Raw genomic sequence first — 18,419 nt, 5'->3', positions numbered from 1 at the left:
ATACGAAGTGTATGAGGATACGTATTTGATCCATAATGGCCGGTAAGGTGGTTAAGTAAAGAAAAGTATTCGTTACAATTTTATTTGGGATGATATGGTAGTGCTTTAGCATTCTGTTTGATCAAATGCTCAAATCTGTAGCAGCTGTGGTGTAGTTGATGAGCTGAGACTATGCTAGATCAGACCTCTTCCTGGCTTATTGTAGATGATATAATATTGGTGTTCCTGTGTTATTTTCTCAACAGATTGAAAAATCACATTTCACAATCTGTTGCACTGTATTGCACTAGCACATTGCTCTTACATAACAATAACAATGATCCATTGTTGTTATTCTGCACTGTTTGAATTATCTGCCCACTGAAGATTCAGATAAAATCAGTCTGAATATTTGGTCAGATTCAGATTGAAATATTTGATTTCATTGCTGTTTTTGTTTGTTAGAAAATAGTTATATGTTAATCACTATAAGATTTAATAATTATTTATTTATGAGTATATTATTGCTTACAATTAATTGTTACAATTAATGTTTGTCTCTGAATTCATTGTAAACTTAATATATCCATTATATTAAGTTTAAATTATTTGTTTGTTTATCTATAATAAATTTAGTTCAATCCTTTATCCAAGTGTGAGCAAACAAAGTTTGCTCCTGAAAATATTTCCAGGACTGGGGTAAGGTAGTACAACACCGGGAAACTCATAGCAAAGGTGGACCAAGCTAACATCACTCCTATCTCAGTATCTCCCATAATGCGAGACACATTTCCTTGTGGATAGATATGTATAATGTTATGCATTAAGGGAAGGGCCACTACTCAGACTAGTTTTGACCTTTATTGAGGTCTCTTCAGTGGGAGCCAGGCCCAGAAGTGGAGATACCAGGCAGAAGCAATGGCGAGGTCATCTTTACCTATAGGAGTTGCCAAAAGGTGTGCCACCTTTTTATTAAATTACTCTGGATTTAGAGAAAGATGTTGAAAGTTTATTTTTTACTTGGTTAGACTATAATAAATTTAGTTTAATCCTTTATCCAAGTGTGAGCAAACAAAACTTGCACCTGAAAATATCTTCAGGACTGGGGTAAGGTAGTACAACACCGGACAACTCGTTGCAAAGGTGGACCAAGCTAACATCACTCCTGTCTGTTAAATCACTGTTTGAATTATCTGCCCACTGAAGATTCAGATAAAATCAGTCTGAATATTTGGTTAGATTCAGATTGAAATATTTGATTTCATTGCTGTTTTTGTTTGTTAGAAAATAGTTATATGTTAATCACTATAAGATTTAATATTTATTTATTTATGAGTATATTATTGCTTAGAATTAATTGTTACAATTAATGTTTGTCTCTGAATTCATTGTAAACTTAATATATTCATTATATGTCTTTAAATTAAAAACATACCTCGTGTAATATGAAAATTGTTATTTAGAATGAAATATGCATAGAAAGATGGTTTGTTGATAGATGAGGTGTAAACAGTGCTTACCTTATTCAGCTGTCATTTATAATCTACATACCAATGTTATTTAAGGAAAGTGGTATTGAAATAAATTATATTTATCTTATTTATTCATTCCATGTTAATGACATTATCAAAAGGGTAAGTTGAAGGAAATGGTTGTCCTGGTTGTCACAAATGATTTAAGAGGCGAGAAGTATTCTATGAGAGAGGATGTAAAGGAGTTATTAGAACATGCAAAACTGAAGAGCAAGAAGGTGAAGATTGTAAGTCTCCTATCACGTAATAATAGAGACGAACTAAGAAGGTGGCATTGTCTGTATGTAGATTGTGCAGAAGGAATGATGTAGGATTTGTGAATCTGTGAATCAGTCTGTGTTTAATGGAAAAAAGGATTTGCACAATGCTGATGGACTGCATATAAATAGTTTTGGTGTTTAGGTGTCTAGAGAGAGTGAGAGCTTTGTTCAGAGAGCATGCTGAAGCACAAATTCAGGAAAACTTAAGCAATTAGGATGGAAGTAGTGAGTTTATGTGAAGGCACCCATGAGGTGAGTGAGCCTCATGGGTGCCTTCGTGCAAGCGTGAGAATGACCAAGTGCAGAATCTAGTCTCTCAAGCAAAAATATTAAATAGGGAAGTCAATTCAAAAAATAGGGGTGATTGGGATCCTAAAGGGATGCTGCAGTTTCTATATACTAATGCCAAAAGTATCAGGAACAAGAGGGAGGAGTTTTTGGCATTGGTTCAGTGCAATCTCACCAAAAGTCATAGACATTAGTGTGACTTGGCTAACAGCAGATGATGTAGTTACAAAAATAGAATGCGAAGGCTTAGTATTTTAAGGGATTATAGAAAAGATGGGATGTGGGGAGGGGGAAGTACTGGTGATGATAGTGAATGAATTACAGCCAAAAAGAACAGAAGATAAGCGGCAGGGTGGTAGTTCATTTGAAGCAATCTGGTGTGAGATTAAGACCAGTAAGACAATATATATTGGATGTTGCTATATGCCAAGGAATTCCACAGATGATCTGGTAGACATGCATCACGAAATTAGTACAATGAGTACAGGTCGAGTGATTATTATGTGGGACTTCAACAATGGAGATATAGACTGGAAGGAAAAAAAATCACATGACAGAAAGGAAATAGAATTTATACAACTGCTGAGAGATAATTACTCGAGGCAGTATATGATAGAGGAGACTAGGGGTATGAAAATATTGGACCTGGCCATAGGATCAGAAGAGCTATCCATAACCAAGGTCCTTACATTACCTCCAAATGGTGAACGTGACCATGGGGTCTAGTCTTGGGAGATTGTAAAACTTGAGAAATATTCTGTCAAAAAGGGGTATATGTGGAACTGCAAGGCAAGTGATTATGATATAGGAGGAAGCTTGCATTTGTGCAATGGCATAAAACACTGCAAGAGAAGGATGTTAGTAGTGCATGGGAAATAGTTAAGAGTTATCTAGAGGAAATTTGTTCTAAAGGAAGTTATTCTATCCACTCTGTGAACATTTGCACAATCTTTAAGTGATATGTCAGTAACGATACCATGTTTCCTGCTTGTATTTAAATTGCTTAATCTCATATTTAAGCAGGCCTCATGGTCCATCAGAATATTGCATTGCTTACATTCATACACTCTTTCTTTTCTCTTATTCAGCTTCTCTACATAAATATCTGTGACATATTTCCATGCATGCATACTATATTCACAGCACTGTACCATTTTTGAGAAATTCATGCTGTTTACTTTGTCTTCTGCAGACCTACATAATGATTGCTTTTCAAATTGAGCTGTTACTCGCACAGTTATCATAACTTGTAATTAAATTTCAAGTTAATTCTGTTTCCCTTCACAGCTATAGTTTTCTCCCCAAAGTTATCAGTCTTCAGTAGATTATGCTGTCTTGGGTATAAAATATTGGTCATTTATTAGCTTGTTTTATTTTTTTATATAAACAATATGCATTGCACACAAGCTGATGTGCTGCAGGACTCTGTAGTTTGACCACTGCTGTTTAATTTTCACATAAATGTAAGATAATTTAGTTGTTTGCTGATGATTCAAATTTGATTGAAGTAATAGTTAATCAAGATGATTTAGAGAGTTTGCAGGATGATTTAAATAGACTTTCAGTATGGGCAAAACATAATGGATGTCAATTTAATGTTGAAAAGCATAAAGTCCGGATCCTTCTTATGCTCCCATGGTCTTGATCCCATTACAACCTTGCATTGGTAAGACCTGAAAACCCTTTGCTTTTGTTTCAAGATAGCTTTCATTTCTTGAAGGATGAAAAACCAAAGTTTCTGCAAGAAAAAAACTTGGGTTTTTTATCCTTCGAGAAACATGAGATAATTTAAATCTCCTTCAGCAAATGTTTTCACTTGGTTACAAAATAAATTATACTTAACAATAAATTATGTTTTCATTTTTATCATTTACTCAAGCACATGAAGTAACACAGAGCATGAAATAACAATATACTACTTCCATATGGAGACATATAACGTCACATCATATTGCTCTATTATTATTATTATTATTCAGGCCTCCATGGAGTCAAAAGACTCATCGTGGGAGGTCCTTCCTAAGAACATAAAGTCTGTCAAGACTCATCGAGGGGAGGTCCCCCCCCCCCCCCCCCCCCAAGAAACACAAAGTCTGTCATACCACTCCTTAAACTCATTGACTGTTCTCGCCCTCACCACTCTATCAGGCAATGCATTCCACGGCTCAACCACCCTCCATGCAAAGAAACCACTCCTCATCCTCTTGCTCACAGTTTCCTTTCGTAACTTCCAGGGATGGCCTCTTGTCATCACTCCTTCCCGCTGTTCAACCAAGTGAAAGAACTCCGCAGTGTCAACCCTGTAACCACCTCTCAACAGTTTAAAAGTCTCAATCATATCACCTCTTCTTCTTCTATCTGCCAAACTCTGCAGTCCACATTCCCTCAGCCGATTCTCATAACTATCCTTGTACAGTCCTGAGACCATCTTTGTCATCCGTCTTTGTATCTTTTCCACAGTTAATTTATCCCCTTCAAATCCTGGGGACCAAATCTGAGAACAATAATCCAAATGTGGTCTGATCAGAGACTTATACAACGGAATGATAACCCTCTTATCTCTGCAGGTCAGTGTCCTTCTCATAATTGCAGCAATCCTCTGTGTTACCTTCACCACCTTTGCAATATGTCCCCTAAACTTCAGATTTCTATCAATCATCAACCCCAGATCTCTTGTCTCCCCAACTTCCTCCAGTATAACTCCTCCCATAGAGTATGCAGCATCCCATCGATGTTTCCCAAACCTCAAGACCTTACATTTTGCTGCATTAAACTGACACCCCCATTTCATTTGCCCATCTATCTAGCTTATTCAAATCCTCTTGCAGGGCTACCACATCTGCACTATTACTAATAATCCTTCCCAGCTTCGCATCATCTGCAAACAACTGAATATCCCCTCGCAATCCACTGGCAATGTCATTGATATAAAGGTTAAACAATATAGGTCCTAGTACTGAGCCATGTGGGACCCCACTTGTAACCCTCTGTCTCCTTGAAATTGCTCCACCATACACATCTGATATTATCCTGCAATGTACAGCACACTTTCTTTTAGACATGTATGTTGCCATCCTGCATTATGGAATGGAATACTACCCAGATCTATTTCAATCTTTATTGAGGTCTCATCATTGAGGCCAAAATTTCTTTTATAAGTAATAATATCTTTGCAGTTTTGTTCTGAGGCAGAAACCTGTATGTGACCTATCCATAATGCATGCAAGGTTTACCACTAAAAGAGATTGTTCTATGCATTATAGGATACTAGGACAATTTGATGTAAAGTCTTCCTTCATATACACATAGCTCATCATGATGCTACTTCATGTAGTCACATCGTAAAAGATAAAAACAATAATATAATAGCTTAAGTATAGTCATGACACTGGTTAAGTAGGGAAAACCATGTGCAAATAGAAACAAAAAGCAGGAACCATTAAAAAATAAAAAACATTGAACAAAGTGATCACTTTGGAATGGTGTATCATCCAGGTGGAAATATTACATCTGTCATTGATGTGAGAATTAAAGTAGATTAACTCGAGGGTCTCAGAATATTGAGAACTATCAATTTAAACACAAGTGGAATTGGACGTCATCTCATCTCGTGTTTGTTAAGAAAATGTGCAAGCTCTGAGGGAGTGAAAAGGGGACAAGATCACATAAAGGAGGCTCCTAGACAGAAGTAGCAAATTACAGACCAGTCAGTCTTAAGAATATCTTAGCTAACATCCATGAAGGAATGTAAATCATTTTGTTTTTCATCTTTAATGCAGTCATGGTTAAGGTATTGGAAAAATTGGTTGAGTAAAATTCATGCATAGATGGATAGAAATATGATACTCATTGGCGGGCAGAACAGGCTTTGTGAGCCTTAGTAATTTACTCACATTTTGATAACACAGCCATAGCTAAATTGAATAAGAGAAACATCTATACTATGATATTGTGGGATTTTGCAAAGCCGTTTGACAGAATACTGCATGGAAAAACTATTGCATAAGTTGGAGGAAATGGAAATGGATATGAAACTGGTGGCATGGGTAAGGAGGAGTGGCTTGCCAGACAGACACCAGAAAATAATATATGGTGGACCGGAGAATATGGATTACCGGTGGATAGTCTCAAGGCTCAGTACTCTGATTAAAATATGATTAAAATAAATTCGCAATGTGGTAAAGGATAAAGGTTGTCGATTTAATCTAACAAAGTATAAGTTTAGGGGTGCTTAAGGGTCAATGCTATATAACTGAGAGGAGACATCCACATAGCCTTTAAAGGAATGCAGAGAACCGATCAGGGCTTCTGACCTAATGTCCAATTCTCACCTTCTCGTGGTGCACCTTGTTATGTATCTACCTGGATACTGAACGAATGAGGATGGGCTGGGAATTTGGGATTTAGTGGAACAAATTGTATTCTTATTGGCTTAAACCAAAATAAAATACGATGGTACAACATGACAGAAATTCATGCCAGCTGGGCTGTCGCTCGGTTAAACAATTCCCCTACTACTTTCAAACCAGGGCAAACAGCGAAAAGTTGGCTACTGGAACAAATCCTAAAACCTACCCTAACTCAACATCACCATAGTTCAAGATCGTTACTATCAACATAAGAAGCCTGAATGGCAAAGAAATGGAGCAAGCTGAGGATTTGGATAAGTACCAGATCGAAATAATAGGGGTGACTGAAACAAAAAAAGGCAATAATTGGTGAAATCTTTCTGAGCAATAAATACAAAATATTATATTCAGGCAATGACAATCAAGGAAAAGAAGGAGTAGCCATAGTATTCAACACTAAATATGAGGCTAATCTTATTGACTGGCAGGCAGTCTCCAGTATAGTGATGTGGGCAAATACAAATTTATTTGTGCATATGGTGCCACAGAAGGTTCTTCTAAGGTAGAAGTAGAGGAATTTTTTGAGGCTTTAGAGAAGGCAACTGACACAATGAAAAAGGAAAAGTTGGTCCTTGTTGGGGATCTAAATAGCAGAGTAGGAAATAATTGTCAGACATACAAAAATATATTGGAAAAATTTGGAGAAAAGAGCAAAGCTAAATAATGGCAAACACCTGTTGGATTTTTGCTCAGGACATGGCCTGGTTATTACTGACACAATGTTTCAACATAAAAATGTGCACAAATTCACATGGAGAGAAGAGGCAATGAATAAGAGAAGTCTCATTGACTATGTTATTGTTGATAGTGATGTTTTCTCCCTGGTGCAAGACACCAGAGTGTACAGAGGATTTGAAATTGGAAGTGATCACCATTTAGTCTTGAGCAGAATAAAATTGAATTTCGTATTGAAAGGAAGAACATGTAAGATAGTTTTAAAGTGAAAAAAAAGTTGAGCAGCTCTACAGATATGAACTGTAGACTAAAATACACAAACATGATGGAAATAAAAATGAAAGAGTTTGAGAACTGGAACCAAACCTTGGAAATTCAATGGCAAGCCTTGAAGAAAACACTGATTGATTCAGCCAGAGAGGCATGTGGTGAGGTTGTCTGTTGGGATAGAAAAATCAGAACTCCATGATGGATATAGGAAGTTGAAGAGGTAGTGAAAGAAAAAGAAGAAAGCATATCAAAGGTGCTGGCAAATATGTTGGCTTGTGCTCTTAGAGAATACAGAGACAAATGTAAGAAAGCTAAACAGTGTGTAAAACTTGCTAAACAAAAGTCATGAGAGGATTTTGGTAAGAACATAAAAAATAAACAGCAAGAAGGTGGCAAGAGATTCTGGAGGTTATTGAAGAAACTCAGAAATGGAGGAAAGAGTGCTGTAAAGGGAATTAGAGATGATAAAGGTGGCATGAAAACAGGAGAAAAAGATATCCTTGAAGTATAGAGTAATTACTAAAAATTCCTAATGAAAAGCTGTGATGACAGCACAGTGGTAAAAAACACAGACCAGGCATGCACCATATCCATACACAGACCAGTCAAGAACACATATCCATACTTGAAGTAGAAAAAGCCATCAAAGGCCTGAAATGTGGAAAGGCAGCATGAGTAGATTATATTTGACCAGAAATGCTCACGTATGGAGGTATAAAAGTCTAACAGTGGCTGCACTGCATAATTCAGAAAGTCTGGACAGAGGGACGAATTCCAGATGACTGGAGTAGAGCTCTCATAGTACCCATATATAAAAAGGGAAATAAAACTGAATGTGAGAATTAGAGAGGTATTTCTATACTGAGTGTTTCTGGCAAGATCTATGCAAGTATACTTGAGAAATGGTTGAGAAGAATTGTGGAAGAAAAGCTTGGTGAAGAACAAGCTGGATTCAGGCCAAATAGAGGCTGTCAGGATCATATTTTCACTTTACGACAGCTAGTTGAGAAGTCATTTGAATATAACAAAGATCCATATTTAAGCTTTGTAGATCTGGAAAAGGCTTATAACAAGGTGCCAAGAGAGAGAGAGAAGCTATTTGAAACTCTACAGTTATATGGTGTCAGTAGGGCTTTTTATCAAGCAATACTAAGTATTTATTTGAGTTGTAAGTCAATAAGGAAATAATTCTAAATGGAAATTCATTTGAAGTTCGTAAAAGTTTATGGGCACTCTTCTCCTTCATTTTCGACAATTAAGAAATCTGCTGCCGAGTTTAAATGTGGGCGTACCAGCCTTCAAGATGATCCATGTGATGGATGTCCAAAAAGTGTTACAACACCAGAAATCATTGATCGAGTGCACGATATGGTATTGGATGACTGGCGAGTCAAAATGCATGAAACTGCTGAGACTATAGGCATTTCAAAATAACGTGTAGGATATATTTTGCATGAAGAATTGCAAATGAAAAAGCTTTTTGCAAGATGGGTGCTGCGCTTGCTCACAGCAGATCAAAAACGCACTCGCATGAAAATCTCTGAACAGTTCTTAGAGCGTTTTAACAAGAATAAAACTGATTTTGTACATTGATTTATTACTATGGATGAGACTTGGATTCACCATTACATACCAGAATCCAGACAGCAGTCAAAACAGTAGACAGAAGCCTGTTGTTCAGTGCCAAAGAAGACAAAGTCAGTTCTATCAGCAGGAAAGGTAATAGCATCAGTGTTTTGGGATGATAAAGGCATTTTGTTTATTATTTATCTTGAAAAGGGTAAAACAATAACGGAGAATATTATTCCGATTTTTTAACCAGACTTGACAAAAGACCCAGTTTGCAGAATTAAAAAAATCATCTTTCATCAGTACAATGCACCTACTCACAAAGGTATTTTGGCAATGGGAAAATTAAGAGATCTGTACTGTGAATTGTTGGAGCATCCACCCTATTCCCCAGATTTGGCTCCCTCTGACTTGTAGCTCTTCCCAAAACTAAAACTCTGCCTTGCTGGTCAGCATTTGTCTTCGAATCAAGAGGTGATTGCAGCTCTAGAGGGGTATTTTGCAGATTTTACCGAGAACCACTACAAGGATGGGATAATGGTGCTGGAACATCACTGGAATAAATGTATTGGTCTTAACGGAGATTACGTTGAAAAATAAAAAGAATTTTGATATTGTAAATTTTTTTTTTTTCATTGTTAGGCCGAGAACTTGTCAGACCACCCTTGTACTTATTTTGTATTTTATATTCTTGTGTCCCTCTAACCATTTGTCCCTCATCTTCTTAGAGCTGAATTTTACATAATATCTTGGCTTACATAGGCCAAGTGGATATTAAATCCTTCATTATTTCAAAGCCTAATGTTTGTAGAAACTATGAAAGTTTCGTGAGTTGACCTAAGAGCTTGTGAGAATACCTTTTATTAGTCCATTTGGTAATGGTTTCACAGGCCTGATCCTGATAGCTGGTTCAAACTGGTTGGTTCTCTTCAGAGACCAGGCAGAAACCTTAAGGGAGCAAAACTCTCGTTCAGTACTAAGAAAATTGAAATGTCAGAGAAATGCATATTTTATAAGTGAACTCTTGGTTGGTGCATAAAAGTAATTACTAAGTAAACAGCGAAAAGGCTTCATTTTGTGATGTAAAATTACATAGGCAGGGTGGATATTAAATGCAACATCACTTCAAAGCCAAACGTTTGTAGAAACTATGAAAGTTTTGTAAGTTGACCTTAGAGCTTACGAAAAGATGAATGTATGGACACTTCGGTAGCATTCATGTCTTCTAAGTCGTCCAAGCTAACACAACTTGAGGATGCCGAGGATTTTATTCTCGTAAGCTCTTAGGTCAAATTACAAAACTTTTATAGTTTCTAAAAAAATTCAGCTTTAAAATAACGTTGGATTTAATATTCATTTTGCTTATGTAATTTTACATCACAGAAATGAGGCCTTTTAGCTATCTATTTAGTAATTATGTTTATGTGCCAACCGAGAGTTCACTTACAAAAAATATATTTCACTGACATTTTAATTTCCTTAGTACTAAATGAGAGTTTTTGCTCTTTTTAGGTTACTGCCTTAGAGCTCTTGTGCATCTGGGGATTGGTGTTTTCTGGGGTGGACTCTATTGGGGCAGTGTCGTGAATACTTTTCACTGGAATATGAGTGATTCTGATCAGTGGTAGTGGGAGGCTGTCACTGAGTTAAATTTAGAGCGATCTAGGGGGGGGGGGGGGATCGCCAGATTTTTGGAGCAGACCATTTACTTATATACTTTCGAACCAACCAGTTTGAAACAGCTGTCAGGCCAGTGAAACAACCTTTATCAAATGGACTAATAAAAGGTGAATATATGACGCATAGGTAGTACTCATGCCTTCTAAGTAGTCCAGACTAAGGCAACTCAGGAATGCCGGGGATTGTATTCTCATAAGCTCCTGTGTCAACTTACAAAACTTTCATAGTTTCTACAAACATTAAGCTTACAAGAATACTGTGAGAATAATGTGAGGTTTAATATCCGCTTTTCCTAGCTAATTTTACATAGCTAAAATGAAGCCTTTTGGCTCTTTATTTAGTAATTACTTTTATGTACCAACCGAGAGTTCACCAATGAAAAATACATTTCTCTGACATTTCGATTCCTTAATAATGAATGAGAGGTTTTGTTCTCTTAAGTTTTCTGCCTAATCTCTGAAGAGAACCATCATCATTATCAAATTCCTGCCATGTACCCTCAAGGGGGGGGGGTGTACAGGATATCATAGTACTACAAGAAAAATTTACATCATTACTAACTTCCTATCTTCAATTTTCCTCCAAATCAGTCTGTTACCTGTCAAGACTCCGACATTATTTCATCTTATATTTCTATCTTCTAAGGCACTTTTTACCATATCAATCCACCTATATCTTGGTCTTCCTCTAGGTCTTTTTCCTGCCAACCTGGCAGAGAACATTTGTTTTGCCAATCTTTCCTTGCTCATTAGCAGAGCTAATCTCAGGTGGTATGGTCACTCTGTTTAAGTGACCATACCACCTGAGATTAGCTCTGCTAATGCATTCCTGGATGCTGACAATTTCAAGTTCTTTCCTAATATCCTTTTTAATATGATATTGTAATTGATGCCATCTGTTCATGCCCCTAATCTTTCTCAGGATTCTCATATCTGTGGTCTCTAGTCTTTGGTCAAGTGTTTTACTTCTAACCCAGCTCTCAGATCTTCAAGTTAAAATTGGTTTGAAGACTGTTCTTGTATACAGCTAATTTAGTGTTTTGATTAATTTCTCTCTTATTCCATATACAGTTATTCAGTTGACTTCCTACCATACCAGCTTTGTTGATTCTGTTGTCTATTTCCCTATTTAATTTACCATCTTCACGAAAAATCGTGCCTAAGTAGCTGAAATGTATCACTTGTTCTATAGCTTCTGCATTCACAACGCAGTAGATATTTTCAATGCTTCTGACTATTTTCATTGTCTTTGTCTTGTTATTGCTGATCTTCATACCATATCTATTACAACAATTATTCAATTTAGTCAGGGAATTATGCAGACTTGTAGCAGAATTATTTCGAAGTATAACATCATCCATATAAAAGCAAAGAGCTGACATTAACATCTCCAATTTTGAAATCAGGATTAATACCACTTTCCTTCATATTTCCCTCTGTTATTCATTATCCATATAGTTTTGCCAGCAAAGGTTGGTCGATTGGTAGAGCCTCTGCTACTAATGGCTCAGTTAAGTAAGTTTGAGCGTGGTTAGTAGTTGGAAGGAGACCAATCGTTCGATGCTGTTGGCACACTCTCCCTCGATGAGTCTTTGGACTCCCTGGAGGTGTCAAATAATAATAATAAAAATAATAATAATAATGAATAACAGAGGGGATAATGTACATCCTTGTCTCACACCAAATTTAACATTAAACCATCTTCCTATACTTCCTTCAATTCTAACTGCTGACTTACAACTCAAATAAAGACTAAGCATCGCTTGATATAATGTCCCATCGACACCAATATAACTGTAGGGTATCGAATAGCTTCTCACTCGGTACCTTGTCATATGCTTTTTCCAGATCGATAAAACTTAAATATAGATCTTTGCTATATTCCCATGATTTCTCAACTATTTGTTGTAAAGTGAAGAACTGATCCTGAACAGCCTCTGTTTGGCCTGAATCGAAACAGAGGCTGTTCTTAACCAAGCTTTTCTTCCACAATCCTTTTCAACTGTTTCCCAAGTATACTTGTGTAAATCTTACCAGGAATACTCAGTAGAGAAATACCTCTGTAATTCTCACTTTCAGTTTTATTTCCGTTTTTATATATGAGTACTATGTGAGCTATACTGGGATTCGTCCCTCTGTCCAAGCCTCCTGAACTATGCAGTGCAGCCTCTGTAAGACTTTCATACCTCCATACTTGAGCATTTCTGGTCAAATATTTTCCACATTTCAGGCTTTTGATGGCTTTTTTCTACTTTAAGTGTTCTACTTCAAGGACACTCAACAGGCAAGTGTCCATACCTGTTGAGTGTTTTTTGCCACTGTGCTATCACTGCTTGTTTCTTTTAGCAATTTTTCAAAGTAATTACTCCATACTTCATGGATATCTTTTTCTCCATTTTTCATGTCACCTTCATCAGCTGTAATTCCTTTTGCAGCACCATTTCCTCCATTTCTGAGCTTTTTCAACAACCTCCAGAATATCTTTCCACCTTCTTGATATTTATTTTCTGTGTTCTTACTGAAGTCTTCCCATGAGTTTTGTTTATCTAGTTTTATGCAGTGTTGTGCTTTCTTACATTTGTCTCTGTATTCTCTAAGAGCACAAGCTGACTTATTTGCCTGTAACTTTTGATTTGCTTTCTTCTTTCCCCTCACTGCCTCTTTAACTTCCAATGTCAACAATAGAGTTCTGATTTCTCTATCCTTGCAGAGAACCTCACCACATGCCTCTCTGGTGCAATCAATCAGTGTTTTCTTCAAGGCTTGCCACTGAATTCCAAGTTTTGGTTCCGGTAATGAAAGTCTTTCATTTTTTCTTGAATAATGTTTGTGTATTTTAGTCTGCATTTCATATCTGAGAGCTGCTCAACTTTTATTCCCTTTAAAACTTCTTATATGTTCTTCTTTTCAATGTGGATTCAATTTTATTTTGCTCAACACTAAATAGTGATCACTTCCAATTTCAAATCCTCTGTACACTCTGGTGTCCTGCGCAAGGGAGAAAACATCACTATCAACAATAACATAGTCAATGAGACTTTTCTTATTCCTAGCCTCTTCTCTCCCTGTGAATTTGTACACATTTTTATGTTGGAACATGGTGTTAGTAATAACCAGTCCATGTCCTGAGCAGAAAACCAACAGGTATTTGCCATTATTATTAGTTTTGCTCTTTTCTCCAAATTTTCCCAATTTTTGTATGTCTCACAATCATTTCCTACTCTGCTATTTAGATCCCCAACAAGGACCAACTTTTCATTTTTCATTGTGTTAGTTGCTTTCTCTAAAGTCCGAAAAAATTCCTCTACTTCTACCTTAGTAGAACCCTCTGTGGAACCATAGGCACAAATAAGTGTCATTGTCCAGTTCCACATTACTTGAGGCTGCCTACTATTCAAGCAGATTAGCCTCGTATTTAGTGTTGAATTCTATAGCTACTCCTTCTTTTCCTTTCTTTTAGTGTTGCATGGTGATCAGCATTCATTTTAGAAATTATTATTATTACTCCAAGACCTCATGGAGTCAAAGACTCATCTGGGAGGTCCTTTTATCTCACACACACACACATCTCATCATACCGAGCCTTAAACACACTCAAACTCCTTGCAGACACCACACTCTCAGGCAAGGCATTCCAATCATTCCCAACTCTGCACGAAAAAAACCTGCCTCTCACTACCCTACTCACACCCTCTTTATACAGTTTCCAGGGATGAACTCTGGTTCTCCCCTGATCTCCCACTATTCTCTGTAGAACTTCTCCACCATTGATCTTATAACAATCCCTTACCAACTTGTAGATCTCTATCATATCTCCCCTCTTCCTCCTCTCCACCAGACTCTGCAAATTACATCTTCTCAATCTTTCCTCATACTTAACATTCCAGAGGTTCAGAAACTACCTTAGTCAGTCACCTTTGGACCCTTTCCAACATCTCTTCATCCTTCTGAAAACCCCCTGACCAAATTCGGGCACAATAGTCCATGTGTGGCCTAATCAAAGCCTTATACAAGGGAACAAGAATCTCCCTACTTCTACACGTCAGTGTCGTCCGCATCATTCCCAGAAGCCTTTGTGTTGTCTTCACAATTTTGGTGATGTGTCCCCTAAATTTTAGATCCTTATCCACTATCATCCCCAGATCTCTTATTTCCTCTACCTCCAACAATATATTCTCACCAAGCATAAATTCTGCATCCCATCTTTGTTTTCCAAATTTTAAAACCTTACATTTTGCAACATTGAACTCACATCCCCATTTCCGTGCTCAATTATGTACTTTACGACCATGTTATAAATAACTATTTTAATTTCCCGACATTTTGATCTTCATATTAAGGTCATCATCTGGTGTATATACAAATATACAAGGACAGGCTGAGTTTCATTACACACAGTAAGCTAAAGAAATAATGATTTGATCATCAATTATTCTACTGGCATGACCTCTAGTGAAAAAAAAAATTAGATTAATTAATTATTTAGAAACAACAAAAAACCAACCTAAATTCTATTTAAGATAACATGAGAAAAACATTCTTTCTTGTAGATAGTCTTCTTTCAGTAACAATAATGTGCTATTTTTAACATTTACATTTACTATTTTAGATTTAGGACTCTGGATTACCTACAGTCCTGTTTAAAGTTAACTCTTAGAGAGAAAGGTTCCGTGAGTATAATATGTGCCTTCCTTATGCTAGGAATTTTTAGACCATCATTATTGTTCAGATTGAGATGGTTAGTAACAATCTCACAGGCTTCCTTAAATGTGTGTGTTCATACCATGTTTTGGTGTGATGTAAACAACTGGTGCTTTTCCAGTCAATTCTATGTAAAGTGTTCAGGGTATGATCAGAAAGACCAGTTTCACCATAGTTATTATATTTAATGTGTCGTTTATGTTCCTTTTGTGTGATAGGAATCATGCATCCTGTTTTCCCTCTATATGGTATATTACAGGTGCAATAAATATGGTATACACCAGGGTGTGTCTTTGGATGAGTTGAGTAAGTAATTTTGCAGGAGGCTTAAAGGTGGCTTTGAGGTTGTATTTTTGTAGTATTCTGTTTATTTTATCTTATGTCCCTTTAATATAAGGAATGGTTGTAGCTTTATTGTAGTCTAGTTTATCTTTGTTTTTTTATTGAGTTCTTGTACAGAATTTTGTTAATAGTGTTTTGTCTGTAACCATTTTTTAGAAAAGTATTGCTGATAACTTTAAATTCGTCTTTCAGAGCTTGTTCATTGGAGCAGATCTTCAAAGCCCTGTTTTTTAGAGTATTAATGACACCTAGTTTTTGTGTTGGGTGGTGGTAGGAGTTTATGTGTATATATTGGCCAATATGTGTTGGTTTCCTGTACACAGTGAAGGAAAGACTGCCAGAAGGAAGACGTGTGACAAATGTATCTAGAAACAGAAGTGTGTTCTGTTTCTAGAATATAACATTTTGTATTTACTGTTCAGAAAGATCTTACTAGTTTTTGTCTTTTTTGTTTCAGTCACTCCTATTATGTCAGTCTGGTACTTACATAATTCCTCAGCTAGCTCAATTTCTTTGCCATTCAGGCTTTTTATATTGATAGTACTGATCTTGAACTCTGGTGATTGTGAGTTGGGGTGTATGTTCTGAAGTGAACCAACCATTTCAAAACAGCTATCAGGGCCAGTGAAAATATTACCAGATGGACTAATAAAAGGCGAATATATGGATGCTTAGACAGCTCTCATGTCTTCTAAGTAGTCGTATCTAACGCAGCTGGAGGATGGTGAGAATTCTATTCTCATAAGCGCTCAGGTCAATTTTCAGAACTTTCATAGTTTCTATGAACATTCCTTTGAAATAATGTTGGATTTAATATCCACTATGCCTGTTAATTATACATCACTGAAATGAATCCCTTTGGCTTTATTTAAAATTTTGCCTTTTTTTTTATTTTTTATTTTTTTATTGTACATTTTGGAGTTGGTGGACTACTTTAATGTCCTTTTCATTAAAATTGACTTCAGTTTTATCTGGGATGTTTTGTATTATCTCGTGGATGTTTTCATGCAGTGGTGAAGGGATACCTACCATTTCCAGATTTTTGTTTATGTCTTGTGGTCTGAGATCATCAACAGTTGGATTAATTAATTTAAGTTTGGAGGGTTTTTTTTTAATTATTTTAAGAGAGACCTCCAGGGAGTTAGGGACTCATCAAAGGAGGCCATATACTACATGCGCCGGCTATCATACTTGTTCTTGAATTCATTCACACTCCTTTCGCCCATAACCTCCAGTGGCATACATTCCAATCACGCAAGGTGGTGCGTGATTGGAATGAGAGAAAAATCTAGCTCTCATCCTCTTTTTAGCGGCATTTATTCTCAGCTTCCAAGACATCTTGTTCTTTTTTCACCCTCCATAAAGTGAAAAATTCTGTCAACTGAAATCCCATATTACCCTCTCAGAAGTTTGTAAGTCTCAATCATGTCACCCATCTTTATCCTGTTTGCTAGTGTCTTCAGCCTACAAATTGTCTCTCTCTCTCTCTCTCTCTCTCTCTCTCCATAATCAGTATTCCACAATTCTGATATCATTGTGATTCTCATATAATGGGGAGAGTGTGCAAAGAATATGAGAATCACAATGTAAACCAGTAGACCAGACTGGTGCACAATAGTCCAAGTGAGGTCTTATCAAGGATTTGCCTTGTAAACAGGCAAATCCTTATCTTTACATGTGAATGTTTGTTTCAGCATTGCAGTTATCTTTTGACTGAACTTCATCTTCCTATCTCCTCACACTCCAAGATTAATAGCCTGATCAATTTCTTCTAGCATTATCTCACCAACATAATACGACATTGGATATCTAATTACACCAACGTGTGTGACTTAATATTTACCGACATTGAACTAACATATATTTTCTCATGCCCACAATTCAGCCTATTCAAGTCATTCTTCAAGTACTGCATACTCCTGATTATCCTACCTATTTTTGCATCACTGGCAAATAGCTGTATGTTGCCTGTCAAAACATTTCAAATGTACAGATTGAATAACACTGAACTAAAGACTGATTCTTTTGGTATACCATTGGTTACCTTAAATTTTGAAGATTCACATCCACTGTATATATACCACTTTTTGATACCTGTCAGTCAGCCATCGCTAATATTTTATAATCCTAACCCATAATCTCCAATTTATGCAGCACTCTTCCATGATATAGTCTGTCAAAATCCTAAGCAAAATCCAAAAGTATCATGGTGCATCCATTCTTCAACGGTAATATTATTAAAGCATGTGAGGCAGTTGTTAAAACATGACCTTCTCATAGTAAACACATGCTGTTCACTACAAAGTAGAGATTCTCTGTCAATCCATTTCTGAATGCGAACCCTAAATAACTTTTTCAAAATTATTGCTACAACTCTTTAGATACTGATTTGTCCATAGTTGGATATATCGGTCTTTGCACTACCCTTGTGCAATGGGATTACAATATATTCTTTCCATTCCTGCAGAATCTTCCCTCTGAGACTCAGATTATATAGCCATTTCAGCTGAACACTCTTTTAGCATCCATGCTGATATCCCATCAGTCCCTATTGCTGAACTCTTATTTAGTTTGTCAACAGCTCTAAGACCTTCTCCTTATACATTTGAGTTTCTTCATCCTGTGAAGAGGTAGCAGTGAGCTCAATGTTGCATACACTAGGTTGATAGCATTTAGCAAAAAAAAAAAAAGGCACTCATTAGTAGTTGAACAACC

General features: G+C 36.6%; 1 protein-coding gene across 1 annotated transcript in view; it reads left to right on the top strand.

Annotated features, from left to right (window-relative positions):
- Wdr24 (WD repeat domain 24) overlaps positions 1 to 18,419 on the top strand; it is a 351,891-nt gene that overhangs the window by 210,637 nt on the left and 122,835 nt on the right. The window lies entirely within an intron of this gene.

The sequence above is a fragment of the Typopeltis vanoorti genome, chromosome 6 (genome assembly GCF_054136105.1).
Source record: "Typopeltis vanoorti isolate ZY-2024b chromosome 6, IOZ_Tvanoo_1.0, whole genome shotgun sequence".
Classification (NCBI taxonomy): Eukaryota; Metazoa; Arthropoda; class Arachnida; order Uropygi; family Thelyphonidae; genus Typopeltis; species Typopeltis vanoorti.
This window is presented reverse-complemented; position numbering and strand designations above follow the sequence as displayed.